This window comes from Schistocerca gregaria, chromosome X (genome assembly GCF_023897955.1).
Source record: "Schistocerca gregaria isolate iqSchGreg1 chromosome X, iqSchGreg1.2, whole genome shotgun sequence".
Taxonomy (NCBI): Eukaryota; Metazoa; Arthropoda; class Insecta; order Orthoptera; family Acrididae; genus Schistocerca; species Schistocerca gregaria.
In genome coordinates this window covers 477,312,150-477,329,372 of record NC_064931.1, presented here as the reverse complement: position 1 = coordinate 477,329,372, position 17,223 = coordinate 477,312,150, and the positions used below count along the sequence as shown (strand labels likewise).

The window sequence follows — 17,223 nt, the reverse complement described above, 5'->3', positions numbered from 1 at the left end:
TCTCCGGAGGAGTCTTCTCGCTTGTTATAGTATGTTCTTTCGGCATGAGAGTCGGTTCGCCGAGTCAAAGAAGAAGGGAACTAAAATTCACTGTGAAATGCGCACCACGATACAGCTAGATAGTTTTTACCTAAATAGTGCAATTCATAATAGTTTCAGGAAAAAAGTCCGATAGCCATCCGACGATTAAACGCACGATCTTTGTATTTGAATTATGACTTTTAACCGAGGAGCTATTAAGACACATGAAACACTTGTAACCAAATAAAATGAAGACTTGTAAATATACTAAGACGTGCTGTAAAACTTGGTTGTTACACCAAATCCCCCAATCTTGTTTCCGACCATACCACGATTATTACGTGTTTCACAAAATCGGTCGATTAGCCGCAGATTCTTTGGCTTTTCTTTCCGAATCTGGAAAAATAGGAATATCTGGACTCCCTTTGATGTGGATGACACGCTAAACAGTAAACACAGCGTTATCCAATTCGAGACACACGCTTCCGGATCCTTAGCTTTTGTTGCCACCTGCCGGGCGCTTGAACAGCATTCCTCACTATACATGCAGCAGAGGTGTCTGCATCGCCTTTGGGAGAGAATGGAATGCGCATCATGAATGAAACAAACGGCGTCGCCAGAACGACGGAGGTGACTAGCAGCGAGAACGAAGGGAGCCCTTTGCACCAGCGCCGTTCACTATTGTAGAAGAGTGGTAAGGTGGAGAACAGTGCAAACTACCAGTCGCTATATTACGACGGTTCCTTAACGTTGTTGTTTTACTTCTTCTTACAAAGTCGTTACAATTTCATTGCCTGGACAGAGATTTTTTACTGGTACTGTACACTAACTTTACTTTTGTGCTGGTCAATAATGAGATGAAGAAGCAGATATGAAACCAACATAAGCACAACGCTTAAAAATATGGAAATATCACGCTAATGCCGTTAAAACCGCCTGTAGCCTTCATAATGACCTGAGTTCGACGGGGAAGTGTCCACAAGTGTCTTACGGCTCACTGATGATTAGCTCACGTGGAGCTGCCAAATTAAAGGGATGTTCGTTGCTACGTTTCATCCGCTGTTTCAAATAGTCACAGACAGTTGGTGTGGGATTTAGCGGGCCACTTGGGTGCGATAGCATGGGGTACTTGAGTGTTCGTGAAACCTACGTACACACAGCTGTAGTCATCCTGGAAGATGGCAGCATACTCACCGTGAAGATGCTGAAGAAAGGGAAACACTTGGGTCATCAATAATGTTGAAATAAACATCCTGGTCAGTTTTCACGATAACCTGAATTAATAGGCTCACGTCATGGTGTGAAAAACATCCTCAAAACGTCACAGAATCACATGCGGCCCCAAGGACTCCATTCAGATACTGCGGCTTATACGCCTTGGACTTTCGGTGCACTCGACGCGTTGCATCATTTCAAATGAGGTGAAATGGTGACTCGCCAGACCACATTACACACATCCAGTCAGCTAATGTTCAGATTCTGTTTTTTGGTCCGTTGAAAATGTGCTACTTTACACTACCTGATCTCTAGTTCCCGCACATTCCTATGTAATGCGGAATTGAGCACTAGTTGCCACGAGAGGCGGACGAGCTAGTATAAAAGGAGGCGAGGATTATTGTGTTGCCCTCCTGGGTGGCCGAGCGGTTCTTGGCGCTACAGTCTGGAACCGCGAGACCGCTACGGTCACAGGTTCAAATCCTGCCTCGGGTATGGGTGTGTGTGATGCCCTTAGGTTAGTTACGTTTAAGTAGTTATAGGTTCTAGGGGACTGATGACCTCAGAAGTTAAATCCCATAGTGCTCAGACCCATTTGAACCATTTGATTATTATGTTGTCAGTAGAAAAGCATCAAAGCAGAATGGGTCGGTCATCGAACTTGGTCTGGTCATTGAATGTCACCAGAGTAACAAAGCCATCAGGGACTTTTCAACCCTTCCAAAGCTGCTCGAATTTTGGTGATATGATTGTGAAGTGGCAACGCGAAGTAATAACGGCAACTAAACCAGGGTCACGTGGACCTCATGTACTGACGGACAAAACAGTCGAACGTTGTGGAGGGTAGCTGTAGAAACTCGAATGAAATCAATGGAAGGAGTCACTCGTGAGTTCGTAAGTGCTACCAGCAGTCCAGGTAGCAAAATAACGATGTTTAGGGGGTTAAAAAAGGTGGGGTAAAATGATCGAGCTGCTCCTCATGAGCTACACATTTATACAGTGGAAGACCGGAAACGAGTGATCTGGAATGGCGGATCGCACTATTCCCTGTGGCGCATTTAATATAAGGGTTTGGGTTTGGCGCATGCCTGGAGAATGTTACCTGCCGTCATGTGTAGTGCTAACACTGACGGACGGAGGGGATGGTGTTACGGTATAGAGTTTTCTTTCGTGGTTAGGGCGAGATACACTAATTGCGCTTAACAAAACGACAAAGATGTTAATATATTTCACAGCTTATGTACTGCGCACAGTAGAAGAATAGCTCGGAGACAGTGATTGTATCAGCATGACAATGCAGCCTCTGCGAAAACATCATCTGTGGTTTATGGACAGTAACATTCCTGTAATGGACTGGCCTCCCCAGAGTCTCCACCTGCTACATCTTTGGGATGAGTTAGAACGTCGACTTCATTTCAGACCCCGGCTTCCAACGCCACTACCGCCTCTGGTTTTGGTTTTGTACGAAGAATGGGCTGTCATTCCTCCACAGACATTCAGACACTTCATTGGAAGTGCCTCCAGCAGAGTTGAAGCCCTCATAACGGCGAAGACTGAACACACCCTATATAAATGCGTGTATGAATACTTCAGATAGTGTATGTCTTGCTGTGAGCAATGGCATTTTGTGAGGTACCGACTCCAGATGTCCACTGCATGCATTTCTCTTCACAATGTTCTCTGGAAAACTGACAGCAGCAATTCCTATCGGCGTTGACTCCAGTACCTGCCGATTAGAAGCTTTCTACTACCACTGCCCTTACGCCGTGTTACATGGCTCCGAGTGGTGCATCATTTCTTGTAGACACGTTGGAGAGCCCTCGTTGATAGACCAATGAATCGGGCAGCTTTATTCTCGGTGTGGTGATGGGCACATGCCGTAGTGGTAGCTCCTTTCTGCCATTCCGTACGTCTCTACGGTCCGCAGCTCGTGGTCGTGCGGTAGCGTTCTCTCTTCCCGCGCCCGGGTTCTCGGGTTCGATTCCCGGCGGGGTCAGGGATTTTCTCTGCCTCGTGATGACTGGGTGTTGTGTGATGTCCTTAGGTTAATTAGGTTTAAGTAGTTCTAAGTTCTAGGGGACTGATGACCATAGATGTTAAATCCCATAGTGCTCAGAGCCATTTGAACGACTCTACGTCGGCCAGTTTTATTGCACTGATACCATACAACTGCACATACACGCTACATCACAGTCATGACATTTCGGCAGTGGAGGGTCACACAACCGATGGTACCAGTTATACAGGGTGTATCATAATTAATGGCGTAAAAGCATACAGTTGAAAGTACACGATACTAGAAGCAAAAAAGTCTCAGTAAACATAGGGGCGGACATGCATACCTTAAGAGCTACGAGCAATTTTTTGTCTTCGATACTGTGAAGCAAGTCTCTTCTACTGAAAACTCTTTGCTTTCCATATTTTGGGAAATGTTAATGTGACCAAAACAAGAAAAAAGTCCAATAAACATGAGCTCTAAAGTGCATATGTTTACTGAGACTTTTTTGCTTCTAGTATCGTGTACTTTCAACTTATGCGTTTGCGCCATTAATTATGATATACCCTGTATACCATGTACATCGACCTAACGCGATTAGTGTGATCTTTTGGGGGATGACTAATATTTTGTCCAGTGAATTTACTTAATCATCTTATCAGCATTTGTGCCCAGTAACTACGTTATAAACAATTTCGTATCCACAGGATAACGAAAAATTCGATACTGCTTCTATACGTAACGAGGGGTCCAAATAGTGCAGCATTATATTTATAGAACTAGGGAAATTTTGCAGTACCTTTCACCTTTCGATTACACTCATAAAGTTAATTGTTTCTAAGTATGTTCTGACAGCTGTCCACGTTCATCGTTCCATGCCTGTGGTTGCTTTTCAGTGGTAGAAATTGCTGCTTCTCTGAACCGACTGCACACTTTTGCGCCGAGTGAGGCACCACAGTTATTGAGGCACTTGATTCTCATTTAGATGATCGGTATTTACGTTCTTCTGCGACCACGCAGTTTTAAGTACTCCCTGATTTCTTTATGTTACTTAAGGCAGTTACCAGGTTGGTTCCTCTGCAAATAGCACGTTCGATTTCGCATTCCAACCTTCAGAGTGAGGTGATGCTTCATCTTTAAGCATCTCTTTTTCGACGTGACACGAAGTCCTCTTTTTTCATTCCTCTTTCACTTTTGCAAAGTACACTAAATAATAGTCTAACAAGACCTTTGCTGCAGAGAACATACAGTAGAACACTCGCTCCAAATATCTGGCCGATTTGCTGGAGCGTTATTACGACCGTGGAACCAGTCGACGGCCCTGCCACAACGCGAAAACCTCTGATATTTTTTTAAACATGCAATGAATCAAAAGATGGGAGGTAATATGCAAACGACCACGTATTTTCTTCTTTAGTTAATATTGCCCTGTTTTTATCTGTCGACAAATTGAAGAAAATGTGTTTTTATTAAACTATGGGACTCCGTGTTTACGTTAATGAGGTTCATAGGGGTATATTAAACTGAAGAGCCAAAGAAACTGGTACACCTACCTAATGTCGTGTTGCGTCGCGATACGACATGTCATGGACTCGACTAATGTCTGAAGCAGTGCTGCAGGGAACTGACACCATGAACCCTGCAGGGCCGTCCATAAATCCGTAAGAGTACGAGGCGGTCGAGATCTCTTCTGAACAGTACGTTGCAAGGCATCTCGGATATGCTCAATAATGTTCACGTCTGGGGAGTCTGGTGGCCAGCGGAAATGTTTAAACTCAGAAGTGTGTTCCTGGAGCCACTCTGTACCAATTCTGGACGTGTGGGGTGTCGCATTGTCCTGATGGAATTGCCCAAGACCGTCGGAATGCACAGTGGACATGAATGAATGTAGGTGATCGGACAGGATGCTTACGTACATGTCACCTGTCAGAGTCGTATCGAGATGTATTAGGGGTCTCATATGACTGCAACTGCACACGTCCCACACCACTACAGACCCTCCACCAATTTGAACATTCCGCTGCTGACATGCATCAACAGTCCAATGTGTGTGTTGACGGGCCTAGGCGAGGCGTAAAAATTTGTGTCGTGCAGTCCTGAACGGTACACGTGTGGACCTTCGGCTCCAAAAGCCCTTCTCGATGATGTTTCGTTGAATGGTTCGCACGCTGACACTTGTTGATAGCCCAGAATTGAAATTTGCAGCAATTTGCGAGAGGGTTTCACTTCTGTCACTTTGTACGATTCTCTTCAGTCGTCGCTAGTCCCATTCTTACAGGATCTTTTTCCGACCGCAGCGATGTCGATTTGCTGTTTTAGCGGACTCCTGCTATTCACGGTACACTCTTGAAATGGTCGTACGGGAGAATCCTCATTTCATCGCTACCTCGGAGATGCGCTCGTGCGCCAACTATAACACTACGTTCAAACTCACTTAAATCTGGTGGAATTGTAGCAGCAGTAACCGATCTAAGAACTGCACCAGATACTTGTCTTATATAGGCGTTGTCAGCCGCAGCGCCGTATTCTGCCTGTTTACACCATCTCTGTATTTGAATTCGCGTGCCTATACCAGTGTCTTTGGCACTTCAGTGTGTAATGGCTTGTTATGGGCCACAGCAACAATTTTCACAAAAACTGCTGGGAGATGTGCTTATACTGCACAGTTAGAGCCCAGTTATCTGTTCGAACAGACCTCGGAAGGCCCAAACGTTAACTAGCGACCGCCGTGTCAACCACAGCCGCTAGGCGTCAGTGGGTCCGGATATGGAGGGGCTTGTGGTCAGCACACCGCTCTCCCGGCCGTTGTCAGCTTTCGTGACCGGAGCTACTACTTGTAGGTTAAGTAGCTCCTCAATTGGTCTCACAAGGGCTGAGCGCACCCCGCTTGCCAAAAGCGTCCTGCACACCCGGACGATCACCCATCTAGGTGCTAGCCAAGCCCGACAGCGCTTAACTTCAGTGATCTGACGGGAATCGTTGTTACCACTACGTTAAGGCCGCTCGCTCAGCCCAATTATGGCATGTTTTAATTTTAGAGGAGATAAAATTATCCTGATTTGATAAAACTTTCGTCTCATATTCATCACGTTTTCTACTACGATTCCGATAAATATGGCAACGACATTCCACACCACAATACTTCTGTTCCCAGAAGCAATAAAACCTTAATAAGACAGTTAAAAAATTACAGTGATATTTCGATTTGTTGCAACGTATATCAAATATAAGAGGTTTGTAAGTTAAGTGTGGCTCTCTACACCGCATCGGTGTAGAAGCGCCGTTGTGAAGACGTGTCGCAACGGTACCCGCGGCTGCGACTGCGCATGCAGGCCGGCCTTGTACGCAGCGCGTGCCATTCCTGCAGCTGCCTTATCTCCGCACCTGTGACTAACATCGGCCGTCAATCGCTGGAGGCCACGCTGTGTTTTGTTCTTCTGCGCTTCGTTGGTATGTGCACCGCCCGTGTCAATTGCGCCGCACTCTATGCTCAAGGTACACCGTTGGCCACTAAAATCACAGCGCCATGTAGGGTAGCAAGTAACGGAATACGGTTTAGCAGGAAGAGTGCATTATTAGGTTTGTAGGTGGTTTAGGGCAGTTCAAGGTGCGAAATTTTGTACTTAGAGCTGCCACTTCTGCCGGCAGTAAAGGCTCTAGAACGACTGGCCATCAAACCGAACTGAGCCCAGATGACAGACAGTACGGGTACTTTATTTCATTTTGTGCTTCAGCCCTATGCCAGTGTTCACCAGTCGTAATGGCTGGCGATTAGTGGCGTGGCAGTCTGTCGGCAGCACAAGACCAGATGTTCTCAGTGGCTGAGAGCGTGCTGGCCAGCGCATCAGCCCTCACAGCATGAGCAACATGCGGCCGCAAGTTATGTTACTGAAACCTCTAAGATAGGGTACAGCCACCGAGCGTAACACGTCACAAATGTAGCTGATGCTGTCCAAGTTACCAACTATGCGAACCAGAGGTGATCGTTTTCTGTACCCAATGGCACCCTCATACCATCACGCCATGTGTGGGACCCATACGATGACGACGAATGCTGTATGATAACTTTCGTTCTCCTTAGAGCCTTGACACACGGATACGTCCATTACAATGCTGTACACAGAATCCAGGACTCGTATGAAAAGACGACGTGGTGTCATTCAGGTGTGGATGGGCACACCACTGTTGGCCAGCCACTCTCTCCTGACGCGTCAAAGGCAGCCGCAACAGTGGTCGCCATGCTGACAGTACGTAATGCTCCAGACTTCGTTGTTCTGTCCGGTCGATACTTGTCTAACTACAGACAACACCATTTCCTGACTCGAAGTATGTGATGTGGCTGTAAGATCCTGCATGACTAACTGAACATTATGTCTCTCCTCTCGGCCGCTAGTCGCCGGGGCGCTGCCATCCAGCATGGCTTTGAGTATGGTCCTCCTGAACCTGTCGATTCAATATTTGCTTGACAGCGTTGGATTCTAACCAAAGGGACAACCAATACCGCTTCACGGTAAATCAAAGTTCCGATAGCCCACGATTATATCGCTCGCGGATTGTGACACGTGCTGGTAGAGGTTTCACTGTCTTACACACGGCTTAGCTATGTCTTCTCACAAATAACCATATGATTTCTGAATGAGAAATCCGCTGCGCAATCCTTCTTCATACACTGTGATGACAAAAGTCAGCCGGCCGGTGTGGCCGTGCGGTCTAGGCGCTTCAGTCTGGAACCGCGTGACCGCTCCGGTCGCAGGTTCGAATCCTGCTTCGGACATGGATGTGTGTGATGTCTTTAGGTTAGTTAGGTTTAAGTAGTTCTAAGTTCTAGGGGACTGATGACCACAGAAGTTAAATCCCATAGTGCTCAGAGCCATTTGAACCATTTGACAATGTGCCTTGTCACCGCGCCACATTTGTTCGCGATTGGTTTGAAGAACATTCAGGACAATTCGGAGCAAATGATCTGTCCATCCATAGAACATTTACGGGACATAATCGAGAAGTCAGTTGCCGGCCGCGGTGGTCTCGCGGTTCTAGGCGCGCAATCCGGAACCGTGCGACTGCTACGGTCGCAGGTTCGAATCCTTCCTCGGGCATGGATGTGTGTGATGTCCTTACTTAGGTAAGTTAGGTGTAAGTAGTTCTAAGTTTTAGGGGACTGATGACCACAGCAATTGAGTCCCATAGTGCTCAGAGCCGTTTGAACCATTTTTGAGAAGTCAGTTCGTGTACAAAGTCCTACACCGGCAACACTTTCGCACTGTGCCCAGCAATACAGACAACACGGCTCAATGTTTCTGCAGCTTGTTGAGTCCAGGCCACGTCGAGTTATTGCACCACGCCGCGCAAAACGGAGTCCGATTCGATATTACGAGGTATCTGATGACTTTTGTCATCTCAGTTTACACAAAATGTACTGGGTGTTGAGGTGACGCTGAAATGCTGATTATTTACAGATCCAAGCACTGAAGCCAACTTGACGTTTGTTGCATGCCGTGCTCATGGCGTTGCAATTTAAATGGCCACTACTGAAAAAAAAGTGTCATCTTCTTGACATAAAAATTTGTTTCCTCTGTAGCTTTAGGAAGCTGTAAAATGGATAAAGGGAATACTGTGTCACTAATAAATTGTCTTGGAGGTTTTGTCGACAACGAAAACTGTGGTGTTTTACATGGAGTGATTCTTCATTTTCAGCGAGTAAGAAATAGGTAACTGAATTCAAACTCACTTCTGCTGAAGATATTCACGTGAAGGACATCCTAAAACTATATTCTCAAGTGATGAAAATGGGAAATTGCAAAATATGGAATTGGCAATCGACGGTTGAAGGTGCATCAAATACATGATGCGGTTGTACCAAAGGAAGCAGTACGATACAATTCACACGAAGAGTCAAATATGACAAAGAATGCTGATCAAAATCAAGCGCGAAAATGAATGTTTGGACTAGCTTAAAAATAAATCACTATATTTCGTGCGTCGGTTTGTGACTGTAGATAACACGTGTGTCCAGTGCTTCACGCCAGAAACGAACGGCCATGAAAGCAATGGGTGAAAGATGATAACTGTGAATCAAAAAATGTGAAGTTGATTTCATCTGCTGGAAAGGTTCAGATGGTTCAAATTGATCTGAGCGCTATGGGACTTAACTTCTGAGGTCATCAGTCCCCTAGAACTTATAACTGCTTAAACCTAGACTGTCCTGAAATTTTCACCAGTTCGAATACCGCTGAAAAATTACATAGTTCTGTTAAAAAAAGTGTCTTTACAGAACGATATTCATTATGGAGTATCACTTGTTTAGTAACTTGTTTGAAATTCTTGGAGTGAGTATCAGATATTAGGGGAGGGGGGATATTCAGTTTACACAGACTAACTTGTTAAGCTGTAGTCATCACATGGAAGTTGAAAGATATGACCAATTTTCATGGATGTTCGTAGAATATGCTTAAGGATTCTCTCTCTCCTCATCTAGTGTAGTCGGTTTGTATTTCTGTCTCATGAATTTCACGAGCGTTTGCGTAATGTGACGTAATGTCTTTTGTTGACATGAATAATTATAGAAATGAAAGGAAAGGTGCAAGTGAAACTTGGCGCCGTACGCAGAGTACTCCTATCGAATTACACCGCTGGGTCACGGATCGGTCATCCTCAGAATTGTCATATTTTACTAATTTATGAAGTCGGAACCTCGTTTCTACCTCCAGCTTTAAGTCATCGAGCTCTTAAATTTAGGTAAATTTCACCCATCCAAGTACAACATTCCTCAGCATAAATTGTTTCAACAGCTTTTCATTCTGAGATACCGTGCGTTGTTCAGTACTGTCGCGAAGAATTCGTCCATCAATCCCCTTGACCTGTTCACGTCCGCGCCACTGGTGGGAAAACTGTCTCATTGTTAGAACGAAATGTCTTGCATTCTCTCAGTGGTTTGTCTCCAATTTTATTCATTGTTATCGATAGGATGACAGTACAGATACTCATGTCACCGTATGATGAATTTAGAAACGATGACAGTCATTCGTTCATTCAGTGCGTCAGCTCCAAACGCTTTACCAATTTCGCTTGTCGTCTACCTATCTATATCTGTAGTCTTTTGTTTTCCATGACCCACATTGCAGCAGAGCTGTCGTAACGCGTTCTGCTCATGTCTTGTAGGCGAATCCAAATTAATCTCCTGAATGGACCAGCCAAGAGTAACATAGGCATGGGCGTCCCCAGAAATTTATCCAAAAAGGAGCAAGATTCTAAAATAGCTACTTTAATGTAACTTATTCGGTGGGCGAGAAAAAGCGTCCAGCCGTAAGAACTAATATTGACAGGATGTGTACCAAACTTATTTTATCTCTAACGATCAATAGTTATTCATTTAGTACTTTTGATGTAGATTACTTTGATAGTTAAACGGTAGCATATTTTAATAGCAAATGCAAAGTACGTTTTTTATGTTATTTGTATGAATGTAAATGCCACTATTTTTATTCAGCGATCTGAAATTATATTCCCAGATTCTTTAATCAACGATATTCTACGAATTACAAAATACAGCTAGAAAATATTGACAGACAATTTGGTCACGTTCCAGTAACGTTAACTTAACACTGAAAATTAAAAGTATAAAATTAAAAAAAAGTCAGAACTATTGAGGAAAGCCTGTCCAATAGAAAAAATCCAACAAAAAGACATTAACGCTCCTCAAAGTGCTAAAAGCAAGGAATAAGCTTTAAAAAACTGTTATTCAACTCTGATGACATTTTGTTTGCATTCAGAATTTCACGGCTGATCATGTTACTGGATTTATTACATTAATTTTATGATTTTAATTTTTTATTTTGCATGCCACATTGCTTGGGTTGATTGGGTAAAGTGTAAACCAGGGCCAGTATACGATTAGACAAATGTTGGAAATCTCCCAAAACCATCTTCAAATTGCTCTGTCCTTATCTCTCCAATTTGTCACATTACTGTGCAGCCATGCCATCAGAAATACAGTATTCGTAACCCTATTACTGCATACGGCGCTCTGTTGCACCCCATAGAGCTTGACAAGGTCCCTGTTCATGGAATGGACATTTTGTCGATCTTGAAATTTCAAACTTTTTTCTTTTCTTCTAGCGAATAAAAAGTTTCTCTTTTTCCGACTGATTCATTTGAAACCGTATTCTAAGTATAGATGTACACACCTACGGTATAGCAAGTTTTTATTCATCAGATGCAACTACAATAACTCTGTAGCGTAAAACTGTATGTATCACGTCTTCTTTGTCTACTGATAAACAGTAAACCGTTGTTGTGATTCCGTTGTGCAATAAAGGGAGGGGGTGGCCTTATGGGAATTGTGGGTGGATGAGTTGTACAAGGAAGCAACAGAGAGAATATTGATGCCATAATGAGAATTTCGCTCTGCAGTGGAGTGTGCGCTGATATGAAACTTCCTGGCAGATTAAAACTGTGTGCCGGATCGAGACTCGAGCACGGGAACTTTGCCTTTCGCGGGCAAGTGCTCTACAAATTGAGCTACCCAAGCACGACTCACGCCCCGTCCTCACAGCGTCAATTCTGCCAGTACCTCGTCTCCTACCTTCCAAACTTCACAGAAGTTCTTCTGTGAACCTTGCAGAACTAGCACTTCTGGAAGAAAGGATATTGCGGAGACATGGCTTAGCCACAGCTTGGGGGATGTTTCCAGAATGCGTTTTGCACTCAACAGCGGAGTGTGCGCTGATATGAAACTTCCTGGCAGATTCAAACTGTGTGCCGGACCGAGACTCGAACTCGGAAACTTTGCCTTTCGCCGGCAAGTGCTCTACCAACTTAGCTACCCGTGCTTGTGTAGTTCAGTTGGTAGAGAACTTGCCCGCGAAAGGCGAAGTTCCCGAGTTCGAGTCTCGGTCCGGCACACACTTTTAATCTGCTAGGAAGTTCCAAAATATTGATGATTCGATTTCTGCGTTGTTCTGTTAAATTTCGCGTCCATCTGTACTGCGAAACTGCCGAAACCGCCGAGCCTCAAGCAGTTGACCTAATTTCCTGTGAACAGCGTGACAACCATAAAAAGCCAAGATGTGACTAAAATCACAGTACTACCCGTCCGGTTCGGCAGTGTTAAATCTGCAGTTTAGTAGAGTCGCAGACAATCGTTGCTAGAAATTCGTGAGAATCTGGGGGTAGATTTTGGATCGAATCTCGCTGACCTATTTAAATTTTTTCTTTCCTACACAAACAAGTGGATTTTAATTCCCTGCGAAACCGTAACCGGTCCCTTCTGCTTCTCTTCCGTAAATCGTCGACCAGCTGATGGCGGTCTTCAACGAATGATCGTAGAGGCATAAAACAAGAGTTCGTATTAACAAATAGCTGCAAAGCTTTGTTATTGGCCAACCGGTAATCTAATCTGTGTTTCCTGTGCAATCAGCACCACTCCGTCAACCAAAAAGAGGTTAGACATCAAATCAGATGTGCAACATTAGAGATCAACAGTAGATCGTCATTTTCTGTAGAGTTTTGTTGTAAAACATGTTACTGTATATGTTCAACTTACCGAAAAGCGTTTATTAAGAATTCTCATTTAGCAGAATTTTTTGTTATGGAACATTTGGCTATTTCGACACCTGAACAAAACTTCGGCACTTGGCATTGAGACGTTCTACAGGAATAGTTCCTGTTTTATGACATATAACATACGGAGTGCCTCTAAGTATTCTTTTTAACCTATAATCTCACTGTCGACAATACGCGTACAATATCATACTGTTCTATCGGCAATATGCGTCTTGAAGTTCTCGTACTGTGCGTTACAAACTAGAAGAAGAGTAAAATATTAATCTGAATTTGCCGTAATTTGTTTACGAAATGACGATCTGGTTTGTGCATCAGCAACTCAGTTGCACTTTATTGATGGGCTTTGTTTCCTTTTTCTGCTGCACCCGTCGAGTGCTATATGAATCTTAAAGTTTTGTAAATATAGGCCATGCACTGTAAAGAAATTTCTTAACAAGTATTTTCAGTTTTTTGTTTTTCAGGTTGGTTTTTCGTGCATTATCGTTCGTGGAGCTTCAAGCGAACTGTGGAAAAAAATAAGAGAGAAGCCTGGATGTAAATTTTCGGTCGGTTGTATAAGTGATTGCTTAGGCAAAACGCATCCCTCTTCCGAGCCCTGCCAAAGGGAACTCTAATGTCACCGACACAGGAGGATATTTATAAAAATAAGTCGCTTTATGTAGTTTTATACGAAATCAATTTTCAGCGAACGCTTACGGAGCGGGTTGGAGCATCAATTGTTGTTATCGGATCGATGCTGTTACTTTTATTTAATGACGTTTCGAAGCACTTACGAGAAGTTCAGAGCGAGACTATTACAGGATGAGATCATGTTCAGTTTTAGCAAGGACCGGTGAAAGGAACGGTAGACGTGGCCTTTCATACTATCTTCGGCCTCAACGGTAACTACAGAAAATTGTTTCCCGATATGTGTTCGAATCTGGTGTTCCTGCTGACAATTTTCTTGCCAGTTTCAGAAAAACTTCGTTGTGAACAATATTTGTTGAATCTGCACTACCTTTTGCGGCGTTAGTATGCCAAGTGGCTGTTCTTCTTAGAACGAAAGATTGGAGGTAACATCTTCTTCACGTCAACGTCAAGCCCATTGCAGAATAACCACAAACACAGCTCGAGGGGGATGATGTATGGATTGGGCTGTGAACTTTTCAAAGGAACATGGAGTGGTGTAGATAAGTTATGAGTAGAAAACTAAAATCGGCATTTCAGAACAAATAATCGATCTACTTTCTTACCATCACCTAGCCGCACAATGCTGTAAAATCTGCTTTTCTGGTATTCCAAAGCTCAACTCTTCGCCAGTGGCCAATGAAGAAAATACGCCAATTGACGTCATGTGGCCCCTAAACGATTCATTTGATGCGATATGTTCTTTGTCACAAATGCTATCTGCAGCTTACGTCCTTCCAATGTTTCTCACTTTGGTGAATACTAATTGTATTCTGTAACTTCGAGAACCGTTTTTAAGGATATTCTTCAGTCCCTACTTATTTATCCCGTAGAAGTCGTTCATATGAGATACATGCCCTCATGTATGAATGAAATGGGAACAAACCTTGATACATGGCACAATAAAAAATGCCCCCTGCCAGGCACTTAATAAATATCCACAGAGATGTTTCACACACCACAGGGATTTGCCTCATCAGATATTGTCTTCACTGAACGCGAATGCAGTAATGTTAAACGGTTAACACTGGTGTTATTTTTGTGACTGTATATTCAAGAGAAAACATTTGTGAACAGCGAAATAATGTAGGTGTTCACATCCCATCAATATCGAGAGAACTCGTGCGGCCATCGTGACTTAGTACTCTCATTCTGTAAGGCAGATTTATCAGGGTGGTTATTCCGTAAATTACATGGTTTTACAGCAATCTTATCACGTCGGGAACATATGGAAGTCGATGCATGAAGGTTTTGAAATACAGGATAGCAACAGAAAGATCAAAAGTAACAAAGATTAAGAACAAGATGGAACAGATTGCCACAGATAAGCAAGAAATTGTTTGCGCTGTAAATGATTTCTTCGGCTACAGACGTACCGCCTGAAGAAGAACTATCATCCTTGAACAACAAAACAGAAGAAACATATGAAACAATGATCACAAAGGTAGAAACCGCGATGTATCAAATGAAAGACACGACGGCTGCAAAACGAATACAATAAGAAGTGAAGTGCTAAACCTAGGAGGGAACGATATGTTAATAACTATAAAAGCACTCATAAGCTATAGTGTATTGAGCCTGGGAAGATACCAAACATCTGCAAAAATGCTGCAGTGATACTATTGTTCAAGAACGGGGTGCACAGAAAGTATTGTGAATTAACGTCCTTTCAGTCGTTTAGCACATCTTTATACAGCGCCTGATTAAAGTCATGACCTACCGATTCACTGAACAGTTGGATTCTAGTAACCAGTCGAATAAGCACGCTTTTGCAAAGATTTGTCAATTGTTGCCCATATACATATCACCCGACACTTTCTTGAAAAGATCATGGAACACAACTTCAGAGTACATCTAGCATTTGTTGACTATCGTAAAGCATTTGATTGAGTGTAGATGTAGGCAATCATGAAAGCCTGTGTCAATCAAAAATATGCAAGGCTCTTAAATCACATGTATGAACAAGCAACGATGGCAGTGAGACTACATGAAGACCTAATAACAAGATCCAAGTAGGCAAAGAAGTTCGCCAGGTAGACGCGATATCCCCTAAGCTGTTTACACTAGCTGTGTGAGATGTATTCAGAGACTTGGACTAGGACCATAGGAGGATCAAAATCGATGGCCAATCCTTGAACCAAGTTCGTGTTGTTGACGGCATCGTTCTTGTAAGTGAAGATAGAATTAACAGTTATGGTTCAAGAAGTGAAAGCTGCTTCCACGGAATTTGGTTTGGAGACGAATATGGGAAAAACTTAAAACATTTGAGTCCAGAAATCCAACTAGATAAAACTGACCATGAGGCTACTGAAGACGTGACTCAATAACTTTGCCATAAAATTTAACTCGGGAAACCCAACAAAAGGTATCAAGTTCACGAAAAAAGTGTTAAGTTGCATATCATTCAGAAAACTTCGCTTTATTTTGACCAATAATGTTATTCCAGTTAATGTAAAACAGAAAGAGTGTAAAGCTGCATCGTACCTGTAACAACTTTACGGTTCTAGAATATTGGTTCCGAGGAAGGGAAGTGATTATAAATTGCAGTGTGCGCAAGGACCAATGAAGAGGCGGATGTTAGCCATAATCCCGAGGACCATTGTAAGGAACCAATCTTCAGAAGAACCACACCAGTAAGAGACATCCTAAGAGTTAACAGGCTGAAGTGATAATGTGCCGGCCACATAACGTGACGAGACATTAACAGATGGATCAATATGATGGTTTGCTGGAGACTTTGGGGACAGGAAAGAAGCACTGGAAAAGCACAGAAGAGATAGCCTGTTGATATTAAGAGGACTGCTGGAGCACAGAGCTAAGATGATGATGATCACGATGGTGATAGGATTGATCGGTAACAGACACTTCAGGGTTTACTGCCAAAAGCTCTTTGTGATGTGAACAGAAATGCGCTGTCTCAGACGATGTTAAATCGGCAAATTCCTGTAGAATAACTGGTGGGTATTTCCGGTTGCAGGAAGTACAAGAATTTCAAATAGAATATCTGTCAAGGAGTTGGTGCAGAGTGAACGTGAAGCGTTTTAAGAAAAGTTTGAAGCCTCTAATTCTTAACCTCCAGGCTTATTCACCGAAGAAGGACGTACCTCGTCGTTCCTTAATATTATAAAGACGTTCGTTGCTATTAAGTATCAAGAGCACCTACAGTGACCTGTGTTATCGCACGCGCATCAATATTACTGTGTGGTCATAGGCATACGCAGTCGGACGATGCTGAGGAGTGGCGAAGCCGTGCCCTGCATACCTGTCTTCCAGTCGAGAGAAAGCGCATTCCCGATGGCGGCGTTGACTTTCGTAACACGCACACAAACGCATGTGGCCTGCTTCCGTTCACGTACTTTTGAAAGTTGGGTAGCGACGATCACTTCGTTTCGGCGAAGCAAGACTAGTATTTCTTGATTTAAAGGCCACTTCCATAATAGATTCAATTCTGCTGTATCTTAATTCCCAAGTACGATAAATCCAAATTTGTCCGTAACAAATACGGGATTTGTGATTTGTAAATGAAGCCGGTTTTTTAGTGTGATGTATCTGTAACATTACTTATAAATATTGTTGTACTTTTTAGATCTAGAAGATCAACATACAAAAGCAAGATAGCGTCAGCAACGAGAAACTTCATCAAACAAGATGGTGAGTTGTCTAAGACAATGGACTTTCATTCAAGAGGATTGGGTTTCAACTTGCCGTGAATTTTTCGTCTTTGGTTTCTCTTATTCACCTCAGGTGAATTCTGGGATGACTCT

The 17,223-nt window shown here is 43.3% G+C and overlaps 1 protein-coding gene across 2 annotated transcripts in view; it reads left to right on the top strand.

Moving 5' to 3' along the window:
- Nucleotides 1-17,223, top strand: part of LOC126297734 (epidermal growth factor receptor kinase substrate 8-like protein 2) — a 191,758-nt gene that overhangs the window by 20,950 nt on the left and 153,585 nt on the right. The window contains exon 2 of one of the 2 annotated variants that reach the window (XM_049988880.1): nt 17,046-17,110. The exons of the other annotated variant lie outside the window; for it this stretch is intronic. The gene's annotated coding sequence lies outside the window, so the exon portion shown is untranslated. The remainder of the gene's footprint in view (nt 1-17,045; nt 17,111-17,223) is intronic. 2 annotated transcript variants of the gene reach the window in all.